Raw genomic sequence first — 18,431 nt, 5'->3', positions numbered from 1 at the left:
GCTGACCTGTGAGCCCACAGGTCTGACTGGGGACCATCTCAGAAGCCTCCGTTTCCAGGCTGCCTTTCTTCAGGTGGAAGCTCCCACACCCAGCCCCGGGCTGGCGCCGGCTCCCCGATTATTCAAAGGAGGAGGTTACGGTCAGCATCAAACACATATATATGGAATCTAAGAAAAAAAAAATGTCACGAAGAACCTAGGGGCAAGACGGTAATAAAGACGCAGACCTACTAGAAAATGGACTTGAGGCTATGGGGAGGGGGAAGGGTAAGCTGTGACAAAGTGAGAGAGTGACATGGACACATATGCACCACCAGACGTAAGGTAGATAGCTAGTGGGAAGCAGCCGCATAGCACAGGGAGATCAGCTCGGTGCTTTGTGACCGCCTAGAGGGGTGGGATAGGGAGGGTGGGAGGGAGGGAGACGCAAGAGGGAAGAGATATGGGAACATATGTATATGTACAACTGATTCACTTTGTTATAAGGCAGAAACTAACACACTATTGTAAAGCAATTATACTCCAATAAAGATGTAAAAAACAAACAAAAAAAACCCCTAGAACTTACCCCGGCAGCATTTTTTTTGCCGTACGAGAGCCTCTCACTGCTGTGGCCTCTCCCGTTGCAGAGGCTCTGGACGTGCAGGCTCAGCGGCCATGGCTCACGGGCCCAGCCGCTCCGCGGCATGTGGGATCTTCCCGGACCGGGGCACGAACCCGTGTCCCCTGCATCGGCAGGAGGACTCTCAACCACTGCGCCACCAGGGAAGCCCCCTCATCAGCTTTTAAGTGGTGATCATCAAGACATTGGATTTAAGCCTCCAGCCCAGCTGGGAGCCCAGAACTGTGACCCGGGTCAGATTGTAGAAGTCCCTAAGTCATTGGTCAGTGAGTAGAAGAAGTTAGTCTAAGCCTGGAAGAAATAGAATTTTTTTTTTTTTAATGGAAAAAGCCAGTGTATGTGGATCTTCCGGTCTTCCTATATGGGGTGAAGGTCTTTCTCCGAGTGTGCGTTTCATGGCTGTGTCTGGCATGGACCACAACCTAGTACATCCTCTTGATTCCCCATTTAAAGTTAAGTGACAACACAAAGGCTGGCAAAGCTGTCTGAGTCCAGAGTTCTTCTGGAGTTTTATTGTTTTTTCCTTAAATGTTTAACGTGGTCTAGTTTACCAGCCTGTTTTTAAGCGATTCCCCATTATCGAGTCTTTTACAAAATATTCCACCTGATGAGTCCTGGAAACTGCTCATCTCACATAATTATTTATGTGATAATTAAATCCATTAAAATGTCCGTAACAAGGCCCACCAGCTCCATCCAGTGGGAGCAGAAGCCTAAAGGAGGAGGAGACTGCAGCCTTCTGGCCACAGGTGTGGGCGTCCACATACCTGAGAGACCTCTTCCCCGCCCTGCCAGGGAGGAAGGATGCTCAGAAACGCCGGCCGCGCACAATGAACTAAACCACCCACTTGATACCATGTCAGGCACCAGGTGGGAACCCACAGATGTACAGGGTGAAACCACTGTGGGCGTCTGGTTGATGTGTGTCTCAGTAATACCCCCTTTGTGCTTCATATTCAATATTGGTTTCATACACGAGAGAGGAAAGGGTATTCCTTACCGCACCATCTATACCATTTGAAATGTGGTGAAATTTTAGGAGAGGTAGGTGAACCAGTTCCGTATTCTGTGTAAGAAGATTCTGCCCCGTAGATCAGGCACGATTTCACTCGGCCGCATCACCCACCACGTACCTAAATACCGTTTCAGTGAACAGTTTTACTAGTGTTTATTTTGTTAGCATTAAATACAAAGGTCAGTCTGCAGAAGCGTGATTTTTCTCAGTTTTGTCAGTTGGTGGCCTTGTAGTTTCTTCCATAAACAATGAAAAACCGAGGGTGAAGTCCACGGCCAGGCCCCAGGACCCCGACGTGCCTTGAGCATCCCATAGTGCTACAGTGGTGCTAACCTGCGCTCAGGGCTGGGGCCCGGGAGCCCTCCTCACTGGAGGTTGGAGCCAGCTCCAGTAAACAGTTTCCAGTGGATGAGTTTACCTTTGGGCCATTCCCGTTTCCGCTACCTGGCCAGCCCTCGGCCATTCGGCTATGCACCCGCCGCGGGTGCCGCCCACTTCTCTGTGGCTTGCGCCTACCCCGGCCTGGCCCTCTGCCCCGTGGCCTGTGTAGGGCTGGTGTAGAGCAGGGGCCGGCACACTTCTACTGTAAAAGGCCAGGCGGTAAGTGTTTCGGTCATTGACACACAAAAGAACCACAGGCAAACCGTAAAGGAATGACGGGTGTGCCTGTGTTCAATAATATTATATTTCTGGACCCTGTGACCTGAATTTCATATAGTTTTTATGTCATGAAATAGTCTTGATTTTCTCCTCCAGCTGTTGAAAACTGTTCTTCATTCACGGGCAGAGACGTGTGTCGCGCTGGGTTTGGCTTCTGCTTTGTGCTTTAGCGCTGCTACTTTGGTGTTTCCAGGTGTGGTGGGTCGGGGTGGGCGAGAACCGAGCCCTGCCGCGGAGAGATCCTAGTCTAGCTATTGTCAGATGCGGGATGGAAAGGATGCTTTGGTTGGTGGATCCGTCTGTCTCCATCGTGACGGTTGGAAACCTAAGGAAAACGCTTCCTGGTTTTCCAGTCTCCCCAAAACCCCCCTGGAAACGCTTCCCCTCCAGCTTTGAAGAACTGTGTTGGGCGTCTGCGTGGATATAGGGCCACTGAGCGCATACTGGGATCGTAGGAACAAAGCACACAGGTGTGGGTGTTCACTGACATCAAAGGACCACGTAGGTCCTGCCCCGAGAGCCTTGGTCCTGCAGCACGGACGGCTCTCGTGGGGTTAACACAGGCCAAGCTGTCGGTCCAGGTGGATCCGGGGTTATGGAGCATTTTTGAATCCGTCACTTTCAGCTCTGAAGACAGGCAGCATGGTGAGAATTCCTAATCCCGTTTTGCAGATAGGTTGTATTAGTTTGCCAGGGTGCTGTAACAAATGACCACAGCGGGGGTGCTTAAACACCAGAAATGTATTGTCTCCCAGTTCTGGAGGCTGGAACTCTAAGACTGAGTGTCCGCGGGGTTGGTTCCTTCTGAAGCTGTCCCAGGCCTCTCTCCGGCTTCTGGTGGTTTGCTGGCAACCCTTGGCATCACCCTGACCCCTGCCTTCATGTGGAGTTTTCCCTGTGTGTGTGTATCTGCCTCCAAATTTACCCCTTTGTAAAGACACCTGTCATATTGGGTTTAGAGTCACCCTAACGACCTCATTATAACTTGATGACCTCTATAAAGACCCTTTCTCCAAATATGGTCACATTCTGAGGGTCTGGGGGTTAGGGCTTCAACATAGGCATGGGCTGGGGGGCATAATTTGATTCATGACACAGGGCAAGTGGAGAGAATGGCTGAGTGTCTTGTTGGGGCCTGTCCTGGGGTGAGAATTGAAGACAGGGCCGTCATCTCTGTCTTTGTTGGAATAGAGTCTACTGTCTACGTTTCTTGAACCTCTAAGTTTACCTACGGAGCTTTCCAGACTTCCTCAGGTAGGATTAACTCTGTAGGTACATCGTCAGCCGAGATTGTAAGCTGTGGCTAAAACAGCTGCTAAGTGATGCGTGAGGGTGCCCTCAGTGCTGTTCTCACTGGACCGTACTCCTGCTTGGAGGCTCTGGAAGACAACGGAGTCTTCTCAGCATTGCTTTTTACAGCTCTTTGGTTCTCGGAGATTTCCCCCAAACTTCGGCTAATAAAAGCACTGATGTGTCTGGAAACAAACGAGAAAAATCGGGGAATTAGGCATGTTCTACACTCCAGAGCTTTGGGCTAACTTGGTCCACATACACTAAGTCCCGTGTTTTCTTTTGGGGGCCGTGGGGACTGATGGGCCCCCTGGTGACTGGCGGCTCCCTCTTTGGGCGAAGGACCACACCCCTCTCCTGTCAGGAAAGCTGGTCTTTGTGCAGAAGCCTGGGGCTTCCAGAGAGGTAGAGCCTGGAGCTGGGGAGGTGGAAAGGGGCCAGCTGGTCCTGTTCACCTAATCCCCCCGACCCTGGACCTCATCGGCATGACTGTTCACGGCCAGAGTTGTGAACACCGAGAGGGTAGAGCGCTCCAGGTGTGCACTCGTACCTGCCCATGGCCCATCCAGGAACCTGCCAGGGTCCATTTGAGGGAATAGAGCTCAGCTTCAGGGCCGTTGGGCTGTAAACAGAAGCTCTGTACCCAGGAGCCTGCTGGAGTAGACAAGAGAAAAGCCCAGTGGCTCCCTAGGGCCTTGCCCCAGGTGCTGAGCGGCCCGGCGCCTAAAGCCGCAGTGAATGAGGATGCTGCAAGAGGACTGAGAGGGGAAACATACTTTTCTCTTCAGAAAGACCTGGTGGCGGTCTGCTCTGGTTCCGCAGAGTGTACGGTCACGCTCTGTGTCTGGGAGATGGGCTTTAGCGTGAGCAGTAACGTGGATGCCAGAGGCCGAGGCCGTTAGCTGCACAGAGATGCTCTTTGCAGGGAGACCCCGTGGCCTCGCCAGCCCCCAGCCACTTCTCGCCCTTCCTGAAGGGCCTGCAGATGGACCCGTGCAGGGGTCAGAGGCCCAGCAGTGTGGGCCCCTGGTCGGGATGTAGGGTAGATAGAAAGTCCCATCCCCCAGCCTAGATACGGGGGCTTTGGGGTTTATAAAGGAAAGGAGACATCCAAGCTTTTAGGCTGGTATAGTGACTTGAAAACAAAAAAGAATACAATAGATGCATACTATTCCCACCATAGAACAAAGTGGAAAGCTTAGAGAAGTCAGAAAAAGCAGACAAAAACCGTGAACCCACTTCCGAGAGGCTACCTCTGCAATGTTTCACCTGCCCCGGGCCTTTTCAGTGCCTCCGCCCCCTTAATACAACGAGGTTCCCACCTGCTCTGTCTTGACAGTCTTTGGGGTACCGCGAGTCATCTGATGATACCCCGCGGTCCTTGGACCCGAGAGCAGTGTGGCGGACGCATCCAAAATCCACGCGATGGGTGGACAGCGGCCTCTGAGTCCTGAACATTCTCCCTCATTCCCGCATTTTCTCATCTTCTCAGGATCTAAACCTCTTGTCACATTTCAATATATTTCCTCGGTCGTTGCTGCCTTTTTCGTGGCGTTCATCGATTTCACTGGAGTTTTTGCTTTTGCCTTTGTGGTTTCGTACATTGCTTGTGCGCTTAGGTCGGTCTCTACTTCGAGAGTTAACTGTACACCTGCCGGATTTTCTCTTTGCTTCTGGTTGGTTTCCTTCCGTGCCTCCCTCTCCCTCCCTCTGGGCTTTCAGTACATCCGGAATTCATTGAACCGTGGAAGTCCCAAGGGGAAACAATGTTCTGAGGACGGGCCAGCGGCCCCGGCATCGCAGGGGGTAATTCTTGCCCTCTGGTGATGCTCCTTGTAATTGCATGTTAATCATTTATGCAGCCGAGGGTCTGTTCTGGGCTGTCTGTTCTGGCAAGGACAGTGATTTAGGGAAGGTATCCAGGATGAAATTTCCTCCTGTTTCACAGTCTGGCCAGGTGCAGGGTTCCTGTAAAGCTCGGAGCAGCTCTGTTACTGCCGTCCAGAACATTGGGGTGGCGGGGGGCTGCCATGCGCTGCTGGTACCTTCAGTTCCACCATCCATCAGCATCCTTGTTTAAGGAATCTGTCACAGACGTGGCCTCCATGGTTACTTGTTAGTAACCGCCTCCTAAATGACCAGCAAGTGGGGAGGAAACCCCACTGCTGGGAAGGCACCAGGAATACATCTTTTGGGTTCAGCTGATAAGATTATTCTGTTGAGCCAACACTGCCCGTCTCTGCAGCAGAAGTAACAGCAGGTGAGGGAAGACGGTGCAGCATCGGGGAGACACAAGCAAAAAAAAGCCCTTGTGGCAGACTGGGCTCCCAGAAGCCAACGGTGACACAGGTCACCATGCAGGTTTACTGTGACGCCCTCTTGGGGTCGGCCCCCTTGGAAGAGACTGGGGGTTGGGGGCAGAGGGAAGCCCTTGGAGACCCCACAGACACTCCGGCCCTGGGACTGCACTTCCCACTCGTCCGGGTTGGGAGAGGGGTGGCGGGCATCCTTTCACCCCTTCGTAGCCGCCCCAGGGCGGGGCCATGATCTGGGGGGAGGAGTGCCTCTTTCCAGGAGGCAGTTCTGGGAAGCCGGCCACACTCCCAGCAGCCGGGGTGCAAAGGGGTCCCGGTGCCCCATCCCAGCCATCCACTGCCGTCCTCACCTTCCCGATAAATGCAGTTTAGAACATAATCTACTCTTGGTGTGGAAGAGTCTTGGAGGGAAGAGGTGGAAATGAGTTCTTCAGCTGAACGAGACTCTAAATCTTAGTCATGTTTCCCCCTTTTGTCTGGTAGCATCTTCCTCCTCTGGACAGAAGGCCAGGCCCTGGGACTGGTCCTCTGACGTCGCTGGGCCCGGTTGCAAGGCGTCTGATGAGCAGCCGGACCGGGGCCTGCCGCATGGAGGTGGCTGTGTCGTGACCGAGAGGCACAGACCCGTGTTGGGAGACGGGCCCCGTGTGCCCGCAGAGCTTCGGGAGGGAGAGGTCCCTTCCCCATGACCCTTCTCAGCCCTTCCCGGCTCTGCAGCCCTGTCTTCACATCCTCGTCAGCTGTCCGTGTCCCCACGTGGGAAGGTCAGATGTCGCCGGTGTGCCTGCCACCGGCGATTTCCCAGAACAGCCCCTGGTTTCTGTTTACCTCCGCGACGTTCCTCTCTGTGGCCACCGGTGGAACGTTCTCGCTCTCCCCAGAAACCAGCCGGGCAGCTTGTCCTCCTCCCGGAACAGCCTGGGGACGGAGGAGCCCAGGTTGGCTGTCCTGTGTGTTTACACAAAGGAGTTATTCTTAAAACCTAAGAGGTTCTGAGTTTCCCGAACAATGGCCACCAGTGACGAGGTGCGCGCGTTTGGCTGTGTCGGTCTGGGAGAGGTTAGTCCTGGGAAGGAGTGCGATGGCAGAAAATGTTAACAGGAAGCATTAGCCCGTGTTCAGGAGTAAGAATGGGAGGCATCCGGCAACTCCCAGCAGAAGGGAGCGTAAAGGGTGGCCGGGTAGAATGTTCGGGGATACGTTCTCAGCCGTTTTTGATCTTTATTCCTGCGGCTGGCAATACGAGTAGGAAAAGCCATCTTTTGTAAAATCAGTTGAGTAAGATCATCTACATAATACAGTGCAGACTTCATGTGTTTAAAAAAAATGAGACTTTCCTCTCCAGGTGAAAGGAGTGGGTATAAATTAAAGGGGTCATTTGCAGACCCGGGGTGAAGAGGGGAGTTGAGACGGAACAGCTCAGAGGCTGCTTCCTTTCAGGGTCAGGTTTGAATGATAAAAGCCGTTCCAAATAAAGTGCTTGAATTAGTAAAGGTTATTCTTTACGTCCTGGGCGCCTTCTGTTCACCTGGGGGAAGATGATTGGCTTTGGTTCAACTTTCTTCCCTCCCCACCTTTTATATCACATGTCTTTGTTTTCCGGTATCAGCCTGTGTTTTAGGACCGAAAGAATGTTTGGGGACATTTGCAGGTTGTGACCCGGGGACTTTTAATGGTGAGTGAGGAATTCAAAGGTGTTCTTGTCCCAGGGCTAATCCTCACCCCGCTGAGGTCTTAGAGACTTAAAATATTTCTGCCCAGGAAGCAGCCCTGGAGGCTGTGGTCTGTTTGGGTTGCAGTGAAACCCAGTTAAGGCATCCACATTCCTCACATTCTTTTGGACTGGCATGGGCCTGAACGCTGGGGTTTCTGAAGTCCAGCAAAGCAAGTATGCAGCTGGGTTCTTTTCTGTAGATAAACGTGATAGATGCCAGCGGTGGTGCGGCAGGGCTCCCTGCCTGACCCCCACAGGATCCCACCTCTGCATTTGCATTGGGGGTCTGGTGCAGACCCCCTCCTGAGCAAAGCAGAAAAGGAGGTCAGTGGGGCCCCACCTGGGACCCCTCTCTGGCTCTGGCACTCCCCTGGGTGTCATTTATGTGGTTTGCTTTTTCCGGCACTGAGCCAGGATACCCGGGGCAGCAGGACCTCTGGGAAGAGGAAACAGGAGGTTGAGGTGGACAGCCTTCCATCTCAAGATGAGCTGGAGCAGTGCCCGCTGTTCTCCTCTTGTCCTTAAGGGGTTCCTGGGAGTCTGGCGGATCACCTCTGCTTGCCTTGGAGATGACAGATGGGCCCTGTGCGGAATTTAGGGGAGTGGGCATGTGTCTCCCAGCATTTAAAGAGACCACCCACTGGCTGTGACCAAAATGGGATCTTGACATCTGGCCGATTTGTGTGGCTTTTTTTCCTCCAGAAACATAAATGCAGTGTTTCCTCTGCTTCTTAACATTCAAGATCTGATTTATCTCAAGTTCATTGTGAGGCAGAGCTTCCCAGGGTTTTGCTGGTGCCTAATTTTGTGATTTGAATATAATTCCCCCTCTGTTATCACTGTCAGGAGTAGTTTATTGAAGGGCCGGTGGAAGCTGCTATTCAAGGTGATGGACCAGGTGAGGGAGCAGGAAAGATGCCTGGCTCCAGTTCCCGTCACTTTAAGACCCCTGTGAAGGACCAGTGTAACCGGCAAGTAACAACTTGGCCCGACCGCTCCTTGGGGGGGTGTGCCAGCCAAGGAGGAGCTCTGTGGGGAGACGGAGGTCAAGGCTGGTTCCCGTGATCCTGCCAGTGGCCGTGGAAGCGGGAGCTCCAGCCTCCGCTCACCCTCCTGTGTCGTATCTCCTCCAGCCCAGGAACACTCCATATGTCCTGCCCATTTTACAGACAAGAAGTGAGGCTCAGAGAGTGCCTCATTCAAGTTCAAGTTCCGAGAATTATTAATAAGCCTGTGTGTGTGCCCCAAGTCATCCTTCCTTGTTGGGAGGACACATGAGCTACGTGGGCCAGTATCCCCGAGTCCCACTCCGGCCGGTAGCTGTCAACTGTGAGTCAGAAACGTGAGCCACGTAGGTAATTTTTAGAGTCAAAATAAACAGATGGAATTAAAGTTTTTCTCTTAGAACGGTACATTTCCTTCGAACAGGATACAGTTAGGAAGTAAGCTGGCTGATCTCAAAGGCTGGTGCTGTCCAGCTGCCTGGACTTGTCCACGCTTCCTGTCAGGGGACTCTGGCCGGGCACCGTCTGGACCACATGTACAGTCACTGACAAATTCTTGCTCTGCAGGGGTTACTTTTCAGACCCGGGATCTCCGCAGTTTCTGATTGTGTGAGTTTGTCTTGTTTTTTGATCTGAAATTCACACAGCATTCAACTGACCATTTAAAAGGGTACAGATTGGTTGTCATGTAGCGCGCACATTCACAGTGTTGTGTGACCACCACCTGTCTCTGGTCTCAAAACATTTTCATCACCCCAGAAGAAGACCGCCCGCCCCGTTAAGTAACTACTACCATTGCCCCCTGTCCCCATGCCCTGGCCACCACTAACTGGTTTACTTTTGAGGTTTGAATCGGGGGCCGGTCTGTATGTAAGGGAGATCCTGGCTTTCAGGTGTCCTCAGGACAGAGCAACCAAGGCTGGCCTCCCAGGCCTGCAGGGCCCCTCTGGAGGTGAGGTCTGACATCACAGTGGTCGGCAGGTGATCCACTGGGGGGATGGGGACCCGGCCACGCATTGCCTGAATGTAGGGCAGCGCTCAGCCTCTTTCAAAACCTCTGTATGAATAAGCCTCACGTAAGTGCTGCCTCATTAAATAAAGGCTGCAGTTGACTGTGAGGTCAGGTGCCACGGAGTGAAGCCTGGAGAATGCGGGTGGGTGAGAAACCCACGCGCTCCCCCAGAAACGGCGTCTGCATCCTTACAGGTCTTGTGTTTTAATCTCATCGCCGGCCTGCCTCTTCACCCTTCTTAAAAGCAGGCGTGTCATTAGGACTGCTGAGACATTTTTAACATACTTGAGGCTCTGGAGATAAAAGAGGTGAGTCAAAGAAAGATTCCACTGTTGTTTATTCCCAGAGCCTTCCAGTCTCTCGATGAAACCTGCTTAGACTACAAAGAACTTCCCAATCTAATCAGAAAACCGCAGTTTCCCTATCTCTGGCTGGAGTTTTCCCCTTTTGTTCATTATTTAAAGTTGACTGGGCTGGCTGCAATTTAGGAAGGACTGAGTGACTGTATTTCATTCTTGGGTCAGAAAAATGTCTATGCAGAGAGCTTATCGCATTGGTCTTTTCCAAGCAGAGACAGATTTCAATTAGGAGCACATAAGCATTCTGCATAAATTAATTTCCTTGTCCTCGGTTTCCTCATCTGTAAAGATGGAGCCAGTCTCAGAAGGTTCTCAGAGATAAAAAGGAATCGAATATGCACTCGAAACTTGCTCAAGAGAAAAAGTGGGAGGATTGTTGGAAAGATCCAGAGATCAAGCCCCCAGATCACAGAAGACCTGGGAGCCGGGATTTGAGAAGTGAAACTGCTCTTCAAGAATTGAATTGCACGTTCCCCTGTCACCCGGCCTCTGCTGCTCAGCCAGTGCGCACCTGGCCTAGGAACGCCCACCAGCCAGCACGTCCCGTGCAGGACGTGCCCCTGGGCCACTTCTGACTTTCTCAGCTCCCTGCTCTTAGAAGTGGGTCGGGCCCCACTGACCTTTTTGAGCTGGTCCTCAGTTGCTGCGTCGGCAGGCAGACAGTGGGTTGGTTCACCTATACGTGGTATCTGCTGCTGACCCATCGGAGGGGACGGGGCCATGGGGTGTCCAGGCTGGGGGTGTGCCTGGACCGGGCAGTGAAACTCCCGGGAGAGTGAGGAGGTGGCTCGAGGGCTCAGTAGTGGCAGCACGCGCGGGCTCAGTTGCCCCTGTTGACCTCCCGCACAGCATCTCCGATTTTCAGGTATGAATCAGAGCAAACCCAGGTCAGCTACAGTCCAAAGGTGATTTTCATAAGCCAGGTCCTCCCCATTCTGTAAAGGAGCAAATATCATTGGGACTGAACAAAAAGCAACAGAAATAATAACCAGATAAAGGAAAGAAGAGTTTCATCTGGGCTTGGGCTGAACACTCTTGGTCAAGGGCAGACCTCCAGGCCCTCAGTCAGACCCAACACGGGCTTATCTCCCGGTCACCTTATCTCCAAGCCGGTCTTAGGCCTTCCTCCAAGTCAGGGGTTTCGAGGGCAAAAATCATTTGAGGACTCTGATAAGGGCTATGGGCTTTCCCTTTAGAAAATCAGCTATACCTGTAAAGTTGTACCTATCATTTTGGGGTCTTGAGGACCCTCTAAATGGACTGACAGCTAGAGGTCCATAAACCCCACGGGGACACGCCTGTTACTGATGAAGACTGTGTTCAATGGCCAAGGCCCAGACCATCGGGCTCCATCAGAGGACACCCCAGGGATCTCTGGATTCCCAGTGGACCTAATGTAACTTGAGAACCAGGCCTCCATCTGCTTGGGCGTAAATATTTGTCACGAGGCAGGTTTGCATATGTCGCTAGGAAGTAGTTTGCTCTCCTTGGGATGCTAAGTTTTGGTAGACATTCTTCAGGGTACCACTCAAGAGTGGGCCTCACAGTGAATCTCACTAAGCTCCGGTTGATGGGGTCCTGGCCACAGGGTGTGGCCTGGACTCTGAAACAAGCCCGTCCGCATGCAGATCTCAGTCACTAAAGCTGTGTGGCTCTGCCCACCGGCCCTCAGTGGTGCCTCAGTTTGCTCTTCTGCAGAATGGGGATGGGGGCTGCAGTTAGGGGAGGGCGGTGCCTTCACAGTTCGCTCCCACATCGTGGTGGAGCAGTGGATCTGGTGTCATGAAGGTGAACCCACAGGGGTGAGGACGAGGGCCTGCAGGCTGGGAGGCCTGAGTCTCTGCATCCAGGTGCCTCCAGGCCCCCATCCCGTCCTCCCACAGCTGGCTTTGACTGCCCCAGTCTGTTCCCATCTTTGCTGAGCGCGTTTGAGTTGCGTGTTCAGAGTCCTCAACCCACCCCGCCGCCCCCCCGCCACCCCCGATTCCCCGCACCTGTCCCTACTGGGGATGCCTTGCACCAGTGGGACCACACTGCCTGGGGGCTCTGGGTCGGCACCCTTGACCAGCGGCTGCCTCCTGGCCGTAACTGGGGTGCAGTTCGCCTTGGTTCCTCCTGTTATGGCTTCTTCCCTTTGCTGGGCCAGCCTCCCTCCTGACCACATGTAGGGTTTTTTCCTCCATCCCTTAGTAGTTTACCCCGCTTATAACAAAGCTATATCTCAACGTATACAATGTTTTAAGTAAAGGTATCTTTGCAGACTATTTTCCGTGCACACACACACTTTAGCCCGAATTGGGTTTCTGGTGGGCACGTTTTCAGGTGTCCCGATGTGGTGGTACTTAGTGTATTCACGAAGTTGCACCACCACCACCTCTAGTTCCAAAGCCTTTTACCAACCCAACAGGAGACCTGGGAACAGCCACGGGGCATCCCTCCCATCGCTGCTGGCAGCCACTGACCTGCTTTCTGTCTCTCTTGATTTACCTCTTCCGGGTATTTCTTATAAGCGGGACCGTACAATACGTGACTTTTTGTGACTGTCTTCTTCCATTTAGCGTAGTGTGTTCAAGGTTCACCCACATTGCGGCATGTGTCAGAACGTCCTTCCTTTTCGCACTGAGTGATATTCACCGTATGGAGGGACCCCGCTGTGTGGGTCTGTTCATCTGTCACCGGATGCTCGCGTTGTTTCTGCCTTTGGGCTGTTGTGAATAGCGCTGCTAGGATCCATCGCCCTGTGATGTTCTGACTTAATTTTAAGAGCCATCTTCTCTCATTTCCAAGTTCTTGTCGAGACCCTAGTTTTAGACTCCGGCTCCCTGCCCCCACCAGCCCTGTGCCTCCACCTGCACGCCTGTCCCTGGCATCTTATGGGTCTCCAAGAGCCAGGGCTTGCCCTGGACTTGAAGTCGCCCTTGGCATGGACTGGCTTGGGTCACTGTCATGCGGTGGCAGGTCCTGTGGATTCACCCATCTGTGAGCTAACACGGCAGTGCCGGGAAGGGCTGCTTTACTGAGTGAGGGGCATCAGGCCAGGCGTCTCTCCAGATGTGGCCCCTCGGTCGCCTGCATCAGGACCGCAGGGAGACTTGTTGCGAGAAAGCAGCCTCCTGGGCCTCGCATGCGGTGACTGCCTTGGGGCTGCCCCTCGTGCTCTTTCCACACCTGCGGGGGAGTGGGGGTGTTGGCCCGGGGGGTTCATCTGAAATCAGTGCATCAGGTGGGCTCCCTTGCCTCCAGTAGAAAGGCGGGCGGGGGGTGGGGAGGTTGGAGCAGCCCTTCCCTGTCTCCCCAGATTCCAGTACCTTCCTCCCCCTCCACCACCCCCCTGCTGCCACTACCCTAGGGCATTCCTGCAACCTCCCACCTTGCTGTCATTGTCCCTTTACTAAACTCAACTCAAATGGTGCTAATCTGAGTGACAGCTCAGCCTGTTTGTCCCTACCCAGTGAGAACCTCAAGGTGGGCCCAGGAGCCTGTATCCTGCGAGGGAGGGGTTTTGACCTCCGGGTGGATGGGTGGGGAGTGGGTAGAGTCCCTGCCGCTGTCCGGCTCCAGCCCTCTGGCTCTGACCCTAATCCTGTCCTGGGCTGGCCGAGCGGGGGCACCCGAGAAAGCTGCCCTCTCTGTACTGGGAAGCTGTGCTGGGAGCCTGCTCTCTAACTGCGGGGGGCGCGAAACAGAGAAAGGACGGCATGTGGGGGGGGCTCAGGCTCGCCCCCGCCCCCATCTCTTCCTGCTTTCTTCCCATAGGGAGCTGCTGCTTCGTTTCTTTTCTTGTTTCTTTTCCTTTGGGCCTGGGCACGTTCAGAAAACCTCATAAGGACGACTTGCTGCTTCGGGAGTACTGTACCTGACATTCCTAGGTTTTGATAAAGAAGAGATCAACCAGAAACCTCTGGCTTAGCATTTTTATGGGAAACAAAGTATATTCTTTTTCATTTTTAATGATTTTTAAGTGTAATACAAACCTCCCAGAAAGGAAACCAGCTGGACAGAGGTAGCCAGGACCACCGGTTGCTGAGAACCATGGGTCTCACTCTGAGATGCTGCCCGCGGCTGCCGGCCTGGATATCTGCTGGGCCCGTGTCCCCAGGAGGGCATGAGCCCATCCGTCCAAGGATGCGAGTGTTGGTCTGTGCTGCCGCGGGCCTCCAGCGCCACCCCTCGGTCCCGTGGCCCTGCCTGTGGACCCAGAGGGGCTGAGACAGGAGATGGGGGAGGAGGGCACCGTGGGGGGGCAGTGTCGGGCAGTGACAGCAGCGAATTGTCCACGTGGGATCCAGGTAGGATGAAGGTGTGGGGTCCACGCGGTATCTGTGTGTCCTGGGACAAGTTAGTTCTCCACATCTGCTTCGTTATCTCTACTCACCGGATCCGCTTTGGAGATTTAAATTAGTTGATAAAGCCTGTGGCACAGGGCCTGGCCCACGATAAAGGGTGTTACCTTCCTAGTTAGGATTCAAACGATTTCTGTTTTTATAGGGTCAGGGTGGGCTCGTACCTGAGTAATTGAGTAGGGGGTCCAGGTGGCAGGCAACTTGAAGGACGTGGGTGTCCAGGTGAGGCATGGGTAGTGCCCCAAAGAAGGCACGGAGGGGATGGGAGCCGGCCAGAGAGCAGGTGACGCCCGGAGTAGGGGCCAGTGGCTTGTGGCCTCAGGACCAAATCCTGCACGCACCCTGCTTTTGTCAGTAAGGTTTGATCGGGACCCAGCCATGCGCACTCACCGTCTTGGCCGTCTTTGCCTTTCAGGGGCAGAGCTGAGTGGCTGGAGTTGAGGCCAAGTGGCCCACGAAGCCCACGATCTTCCCTGTCTGGCCCTTTGCAGCAGTGGTGTCCCCACGGGACATTGGCAGCGTCTGGAGACATTTTTGCTTGTCACAGCTGAGGCTGGGGGCAGCTCCTGGCATCTGGGAGGTGGAGGCAGGTGTGCTGCTGGCCACGTGCCGTGCACAGGACGGGTCCCACAGCAAAACATGATCCGGCCCCAAATGTCAGTAGTGCCAAGGTTGAGAAACGATGCTTTCCAGAAAAAAGAATTCCTGTTTCAACTAGAGAACGGACTGGTTCGGGGGAGGTGGGCGGTGCTTTTGTTGGAATGGGGATGCGGGAAATGGGGCAGGCTCGGGTGGGGGAAGATGAGACAGGCATGCTGGCCCTGAGGTCGCCATCCTGAGGGCATGTGGGAGGTGCTGCAGAGACAGGGCTGCCAGGCAGACCAGGCTTTGGGCATCAGCAGAGACTAGGTGGTCCCATCCCCGCCCTGTTCCCTGGGGTGGCTCGGCCCCCTAAGGAGAATGCTGCAAGCGACAAGAGCAGAAGGACAAGGACATTGAACACTTGAAGGCAGACAGAGGAGGGGAAATCTCGGAAGGAAGGGGGAAGGACCAGCCATGCAGGTGCTGGGGAGACACCTGCAAGACAAGCCTCAAAGGCCAGCTCAGAGAGGAAGGAGAGGGCCGTCACCCTGGGAGGCCATGGAGAGGTCAGTGGTTAGAAAGCGGCCCGGTGAGACGCACGTAGGAAAATGCCCTCAGGACCTGGGGCTCTGGTGGCCTCGTCACCAACCCCAATGGGAGCAGTGTGTCCAAGGCTTGGGGCAGGAGCCGCCTCGGGGGAGGTGAGGGGAGGAGAGCAGCAGCTCAGGGGCCATGCAGAAATGAGCCCTGGGCTCGAGCCAGCTGCCGGTGCCGCCCGGGGCTCTGATCCCAGCCGAGGCTCTGGGTGACAGAGGGCACAGCCTTCCTGCGGACCAGGAAGAGGAGGAAGGATGGGGGAGGGGTGGCAGCAGGGAGAAGATGCCGCTAGATGGCTGGGTATGAATGGTGACAAAACAAAGCAGAGGACGGAACGGTTGAGGAGAAGCCCCTTTCTACTGTGGGTCATTTCTTTCTTCCCCTGATCCTTTTTCTTACCCTCTGTATAAAATAATCATCCCCGGGCACTTTTTAGTTGGAGGCAAAAGGAAAGCTTCTCCGACTGCCCTCTGGAACCAGGTCACACTTTCTCCCTGGCCAAGCGCCTCTCCTGTGTCATCCTCAGAACTGGAAGGAAATTAGCTGATTATCAAAAGGCCAGGGACCTGGATTCCAGGGCCTCTGGTGAACTCACCCTCCCCGCAGGAAACCTGTCAGGTCGGTTGGATTCCATTTCATCTCTGCCTGGTACAGACTTGTAGCAGAGGCTCTGCAGAAAAACAGGGAGTGATTTCACGCCAGGTTTGTTAATTTATGCATTGATGACAAAAACAGAACAAAACCACAGAGCAGACACTTAGACTATCCTGCTAGCTCTGCCCAGCAGCCCAGCTTGGGGGTCCTGCTCTGGTCTCCAGGAGCCGGGCTGCTGTTGGCCCAGCGGACAGGGGAGGAGCAGCTGGTGGTCTCAGAATGGTCTAGAAAGGAGCTGCTCCAACCCTGCCATCTTTGTGCTGGGCTCACACCAGCCTCGGGCTCACGCAGCAGGCCCTGCGGCCACCCAGCTGGGAAACGTTGGACCAGTGACCTAGCTTCTCTGCACCTCGGTTTTCTCGACTGTGGTTGGAGGGAATGATCAACGGTCTGTGTCATGGGGTGGCTGTGACATGTAAATCAGTGCCTGATTCTAAGAAGCACTTAGAATAGTGCCTGACACACGACCAACAAACGCTGTGGGGGTAGGGCGGGGCGACAGGCACACCTCGTTTTATTGCACTTCGCAGATACTTTTTTTTTAACAAATTGAATGTTTGTGACGACCGCACATCGAGCAAGTCTGTTGGCGTCCTTTTTCCAGCGAAAGTTCCTCACTCTGTGTCTCTGAGTCACGTGTCAGTAATTCTTCAACTATTTCAAACTTTTTGTTACTTTTTAAAATAAATATTTATTTAACTATTTCACATAATAACTATTATATTTGTGCTGGGGAGCCATGATCAGGGATCTTTGATGTGACTGTGGCAAAAACACGATTCACTGAAGGCTCAGATGATGGTTAACATTTTTTAGCAATAAAGTATTTTTTTGATAAAGGCCTGCACATTTTTTCATTTATTTTTATTTTTTAATACACGTACTTATTCTATTTATTTTATTTTTGGCTGCGTTGGGTCTTCGTGGCTGCACACGGGCTTTCTCTCGTGGCGAGCAGGGGCTGCTCTTCGTTGCGGTGCGCAGGCTTCTCATTGCGTTGGCTTTTCTTGGAGCGGAACATGGGCTCTAGGCACACGGGCTTCAGTCGTTGTGCCGCGTGGGCTCTAGAGCGCAGGCTCAGTAGTTGTGGCTCACGGGCTTAGTTGCTCCGCGGCATGTGGGTCTTCCCGAACCAGGGCTTGAACCCATGTCCCCTGCATTGGCAGGCGGATTCCTAACCGCTGCGCCACCAGGGAAGCCCCTGCACATTTTTTAGGCAATGCTGTTACACAGTCAGTAGACTACAGTACAGGTGTAGAGTAACTCTTCTGTGCACCAGGAAACCAAAAATTCATGTGACTCGCTTTATCTTGATATGTGCTTTATTGCAGTGGTCTGGAACCGGACCTGTGTTATCTCGGAGGTCTACCTGTAGTTTCCCAGGGCTGCATAACAAATGACCATAAACTGCATGGCTTCGAACAACAGAAATGGATCCTCTCCAATCTGGAGGCTGCAAGTCTGAAGTCAAGATGTCTGCAGGTTCCCCCTGAGGGCTCAAGGAGGACTCCTCCTGGCCTCCTTCCAGCTCTGGTCGCTTACGCATCATCTTGACGCCCTCTGGCTTGAGCTGCATCACTTCCGTCTCTGTCTCCATCGTCACGTGGCCATCTTCTCTCTGTGTGTCTGTGTCTCTGTATCCCAGTGTCTTATAGGGACACCAGTGATTGATCTAGGGCCTGTCTGTGATTTAGGATTCGAGCATATCTTTTTTGGGGGGACACCATTCAGCTGACAGCAGTGGATGGGGTTGGCTGTTTTACCTGTATTATGGTTTCTGTTGTAGTTCGCGTCTGTGTCTTCATCATTTCCGCGAGCCTGCTAAGAGCAGGGTGGTCTTGCTTTTCTTTGTGTTCTTGTAGCAGCTAACAAGGTGCATGACAAGTGCTTGGCACCCCTGTAGTTAGTGACTTAAAGAGGACTCCACTGGGCTTCCCTGGTGGCACAGTGGTTGAAAGTCCGCCTGCCGATGCAGGGGACACGGGTTCGTGCCCTGGTCCGGGAAGATCCCACATGCCGCGGAGCGGCTGGGCCCGTGAGCCATGGCCACTGAGCCTGCGCGTCCGGAGCCTGTGCTCCGCAACGGGAGAGGCCCGCGTACCGCAAAAAAAAAAAAAAAAAAGGACTCCACTTCTGATAACCTTCAGGTTTTCAGGACACACGTGAAGAAGGCTATGAACATAAGAAATCTTGCTTTGGAGAAGCCACCCCGTTCATATACTGTGAGATTGGAGCAACCTGTAAGCCCTTGGTTGGTGTAAGTG

General features: G+C 53.5%; 1 protein-coding gene across 2 annotated transcripts in view; it reads left to right on the top strand.

Annotated features, from left to right (window-relative positions):
• The window catches only part of SH3BP4 (SH3 domain binding protein 4), a 95,729-nt gene that overhangs the window by 32,634 nt on the left and 44,664 nt on the right, over positions 1–18,431 (top strand). The window contains exon 2 of one of the 2 annotated variants that reach the window (XM_073807082.1): positions 17,499–17,649. The exons of the other annotated variant lie outside the window; for it this stretch is intronic. The gene's annotated coding sequence lies outside the window, so the exon portion shown is untranslated. The remainder of the gene's footprint in view (positions 1–17,498; positions 17,650–18,431) is intronic. 2 annotated transcript variants of the gene reach the window in all.

This window comes from Tursiops truncatus, chromosome 7 (assembly GCF_011762595.2).
Source record: "Tursiops truncatus isolate mTurTru1 chromosome 7, mTurTru1.mat.Y, whole genome shotgun sequence".
Lineage (NCBI taxonomy): Eukaryota > Metazoa > Chordata > Mammalia > Artiodactyla > Delphinidae > Tursiops > Tursiops truncatus.
Note: the sequence above shows the minus strand (reverse complement) of the source record. Positions and strands in the feature narration are given on the sequence as shown.